The sequence below is a fragment of the Macaca fascicularis genome, chromosome 20 (assembly GCF_037993035.2).
Source record: "Macaca fascicularis isolate 582-1 chromosome 20, T2T-MFA8v1.1".
Taxonomy (NCBI): Eukaryota; Metazoa; Chordata; class Mammalia; order Primates; family Cercopithecidae; genus Macaca; species Macaca fascicularis.
In genome coordinates, this window is record NC_088394.1 from 28,584,572 (window position 1) to 28,589,407 (window position 4,836).

Below are 4,836 nucleotides of genomic sequence, written 5' to 3' on the forward strand. Positions count from 1 at the left end.
TAAAGGCTTTCACCTAGGAGGCCTTGTGGTACAGTGATTTTGGGCTTTATTTTTTTGAGACAGGGTTTCACTCCCGTCGCCCAGGCTGGACTGCAATGTTTGCGCACTGCAACCTCTGCCTTGCGGGTTCAAAGTTCTCCCACTTTGGCCTCCTGAATAGCTGGGACTATAGGGGCACACCATCACGCTTGGGTATTTTTGTATTTTTTTTGTTTGTTTTAGTAGAGACCGAGTTTTGTCATATTGGCCAGGCTGAACTTGAACTCCTGAGCTCAAGAGATCTGTCCACCTTGGCCTCCCAAAGTGCTGGGATTATAGGCGTGAGCCACTGGGCTTGGCCTGGCCAGTGTTTTTAATAGCTAATTGAGGCAGCGGGCTAGGCAGTCTCATTTTAGATTTTTATCCTCTTTTCAGTTAGGCTCCCTATCCTCTGCTGTGTGTGACGCTCCCAACTTTACCTGCGTAGGTGAGGGGCAGTCACCTGGCTGTGTGAAATAAGAGTGTGGAGAACGCTAGAGATCTAATTACCGTGTATAAACTCTCAACCAGTATGTTTTTATCCCCAGCCCTTACCCCATCTTCTGAGCAATCTTCTTGCTTCTTGTTTTCCCCTACTGTGAAGGATTCCTCTAAGTCAGTTACCCCTCTTCCACCTCCTTTCCATCTTTCAAGAATTGTTGACACCTTCCTTTTGCTATTTCCTGCCCCATCCTCTAACCCTTGGGGTGTATGCCTGCTTTGAATCCTTTTCTGTCATCTCAGGGGGAACGTACAACCCTAAATCTGGGTGTTAAATCCCCCAATTCACCAGGATCAGGGAAAACACTCTGCTATACCAGACTCAATGTATCGTTTTATGACTGTATTGAATTTCAAACAACCAAACATTAGCCAGAAGAGTTTTTCAAGGTCTCTTTTATTTATTTAGCAAGAAATTACTCTTTATTGATCAAATCACCAGGAATTTGCAGCAAAAGACTTAACATCTTAATGACCACCAAGGCCTGGGCTCTGAGGCTTGCTCTGCCTCTCCCAGTCCTTAATGGAGTTTAGAGGGAGAGACGTCATTAACAGAGACCAAGTCAGATGGTTGCAGGTCCTCCTTTCCCAGTCATCAGACAAGCTGCTCAATTCTTGTCCAGAGCAGGAAAGAGCCAGTACTTCAGTAACACTGAATAAAGAATTTGATGTTGCATTATACGATCTCTCTTGACAATTTAGTTATCAACAATATTGCTCCAAAACTCATTTGCTTCTGATCTAAATTTTTTTCATTTTGCAATTTACTTTGTGTGTTATTTTAATAATCTCACTCCCTGTGCAGAAATTAATCTACCCAGTGCAAAGAAAAATCCCTCAACCTGGAATAGCCTCATCTTACTTTGGAAAGAGAAAACAGAGGTATTTTTGCTCCTCTTCTACCCAAGTGATGAACAAACATCCCCCCAAAGTTCAAAATGTTACTCTGGCCTCAGAATGTACATAAAGGCTGCTTTTGATGGGCTGATTCCAATCACCTAGAAAGGGCAGCCAGAACCACTATGCAGGCAGCCTTCTTTGGAAATTTCTTAAAATCATCTCTTGAGAACCATCCGTGATTGTGGACAATGGCTCTAAAGTCCAAACAACTTCTGTTCTTTCATCTCACGAGCTAGGCTCAGAGGAGGCATTTGAACTGTCAGGAGCAAGAGCAGCAGCTGTGGCCCCACGAGGTAGGACTTCAATAACTCGCGGCTTGTCAATGATCCGGGCCGTTCGGTTTCCCTTTTCCACAATGCCAACGATCCACGCTTGGTGACCCTCTCCGTACTTGGAGGATTTGATTTCGGAACAAAAGCGAGCCGCCTGTTCTCTTGGCAGACAAATCAGTAATCCCCCAGAGGTTTCAGCTGAGGTTCCTTGAAGAAGCCCAAACCGTCCACTGGCCTTGCTGACGGCAGCCATCTTGGCAATTACCGGCAGATTATGAATAACAAAGGACACTTCATTTCTTTGTTGTTTTGCAAGGTTCTGGGAGTGTCCCAGAATGCCAAAGCCTGTGATATCTGTGGCCGCATGGGCATTAAATGTGTGCATTAAACCTGCAGCAGTTCTGTTGAGGGTAGCCATATTGAACATGGCTTCCTGATAGGCCAGCTCCACCTCTTCTCTGGAGACCACCATCTTTACTTTATTCCATCTTTCAGGATTATCCAGCCATTGGTGGGCATTGACAGCAACCTGGGTTCCTAATGGTTTGGTTAACACCAGCACGTCCCCAACGACGGCACTGTCCGGCATTATGAACTCATTTGGCTGGCATACCACAGTGGCAACTCCACCGATTATAATCCAAGGGTTGACCACCGTTTGCCCACCGGTCACTGCTGTCCCTCCTTCCTCTGCGGCATCCCGAAAGCCTTTGACCATGAGTGGCGTTACCTTTTCGCGTTCCTCCTCACTCATACTCTGGCTGACGCTGAGTAACATCAACATGTTGTCACACTCAGTAATCCCCATGGCGTAGAGGTCACTCAGCACGTTGGCACAAGCTATGCGCCCCATCATGTAGGGATCTTCCACCAAGGGGTAAAAGAAGTCCGTGGTCTGCACCAGTGACAGGCCCCCGTGCCTCAGGGGGATGACGCAAGAGTCCATCCCGATGCCCAGGGCTGGAAAGGTGGGGCTGGAGCCCGCTCCTGTTGGCATGCCGGCTTCCTGGGACGCCTCTTCCTGGCCGCCCACCAGGCCCCGGCCCAGCTGGGGCCGCACGTCCGGCCGCGTCAGTCCCGCCAGGAGTTTGAGCAGCGTCTCCTGCGGGACCTTGCAGCCTCAGCCCTTCATGCCGGAGAAGCCCGTCAGCCGCCAGCTCGGGCTGAGGCCCAACGCCTGGGGCTCGAAGGGCCGGTAGTTCGAGAAGCTCCGGCTCACAGTCAAGCCCGCCGGGCCCGAGGAGCCTTCCGCTGCTGCCACTGCCGCCATCGCCTCTCCGCAGGCGCCCGTCGCCGAGGCTTCCGCCATCGCGCCTGCCCGGCAGGGAAGGGAGGGGAGAAGAGGGCCCTTTTATTTTCCACTCAGGTTAATATGAAGTAAAAGTCAAATATTACCTGCAGGGATTCTACCCAGCGCGACTCACACCGCGAGCCCCACGGCAGGCGCAATCTTCCTGATAGAGGAGCCGCCGGACTCCCTTATTTATACCCCAGGTGATTGACAGCTGCAACATCCAATGACGACTCCGCCACCGAGAGGCGGGCTTCCTAGACTCTAAAAGGCGCAACAACCTCAGGCTTGCAAAACCCATTGCAAAGGGATTGCAGAACGTCACGTGTTTTCCTTCGCTCTCGTAGTAATGTAAATGGTTTCTTGGCAGCGGCTGACGGAACATTGCTCCTTTCGAGTAACTTCCAAGTCCAACAAATTGTAGACGAGGGAAGATTGGTCACTCGACAAACCTCATGATCGGCAGGATTCAAGGGTCACTTGACAGCGCACATGATCGATCCAGGGTAGCAACATAGCCCAAGGGGAAAAACAGAAAGCTTGAGAAATTAGAAATTAAACTACTACCATTAAGTAAGCAAACTGCAGGCAGCATCAGTATAATGAAATGTTAACATGAACTTCAAGAACTCTAGGACTCAGGAGGTCGAGGCTGCAGTGAGCTGTGACTGCGCCACTGCACTCCAGTCTGGGCGACACAGCGAGAAACTGACTCTAAAAAAGCAAACAACAATAACAAACAAACAAACAGCCCCCGACAAAAAAAAGAGAGAGAGAGAGAGAGAGAGAGATTTAGGACTGAAAGTCCAGACACCTGCATGGATTCTAATGGTGCTTCCCACCAGCTGTGTGTGGAGTCACTTTCAGCATCGGTTGACTCATCCATCTGTGGAACAGAGTAGGTTACACAGGACTGGTCTATTCTTTTTTTTTTTTTTTTTTGAGACGGAGTCTCGCTCTGTCGCCCAGGCTGGAGTGCAGTGGCCTGATCTCAGCTCACTGCAAGCTCCGCCTCCCGGGTTCACGCCATTCTCCGGCCTCAGCCTCCCGAGTAGCTGGGACTACAGGCGCCCACCACCTCGCCCGGCTAGTTTTTTGTATATTTTTAGTAGAGGCGGGGTTTCACCGTGTTAACCAGGATGGTCTCGATCTCCTGACCTCGTGATCCGCCCGTCTCGGCCTCCCAAAGTGCTGGGATTACAGGCTTGAGCCACCGCACCCGGCCGCAGGACTGGTCTATTCTAAAATTTCTATATCGCTGTAAATATATATAGCCATGAAGGGCAGTTTGCCAATATCTATTAAAAACTCTACCTCCTGGGTTCAAGTGATTCTCCTGTTTCAGCCTCTTGAATAGCTGGGATTACAGGTATGCACCACCACACTCGGCTAATTACTGCATTTTTAGTAGAGACGGCGTTTCACCATGTTGACCAGGCTGGTCTCAAACTGCTGACCTCAGGTGATCTGCTGGCCTCGACCTCCCAAAGTGCTGGGATTACAGGCATGAGCCACCACTCCCAGCCAATAAAAACTTTTTAAAAGACAAGAGAATAGAAAACTTAGCATAGGGGCTATTTCTAGGGGAGGGCTACATCGGGAGCTTCTGGGCTATGTTTAATTCTGTTCCTTGGGCTGGTGGTGGGTACACGGTACATGGTTGTTCTTTTTTTTTTTTTTGAGATGGAGTCTCACTCTGTCACCCAGGCTGGAGTGCAGTGGCGCGATCTCAACTCACTGCAAGCTCCGCCTCCCGGGTTCACGCCATTCTCCTGCCTCAGCCTCCCCTGTAGCTGGGACTGCAGGCGCCCACCACCGCGACCGGCTAATTTTTTGTATTTTTAGTAGAGACTG

General features: G+C 49.8%; 1 non-coding gene across 1 annotated transcript; it reads right to left on the bottom strand.

Moving 5' to 3' along the window:
• Positions 1 to 899: 899 nt before the first annotated feature.
• Positions 900 to 3,147, bottom strand: LOC101925541 (selenide, water dikinase 2). Its single transcript, XR_006694642.3, has one exon. It is a non-coding gene; the product is annotated as a selenide, water dikinase 2 (transcript).
• Positions 3,148 to 4,836: the final 1,689 nt, after the last annotated feature.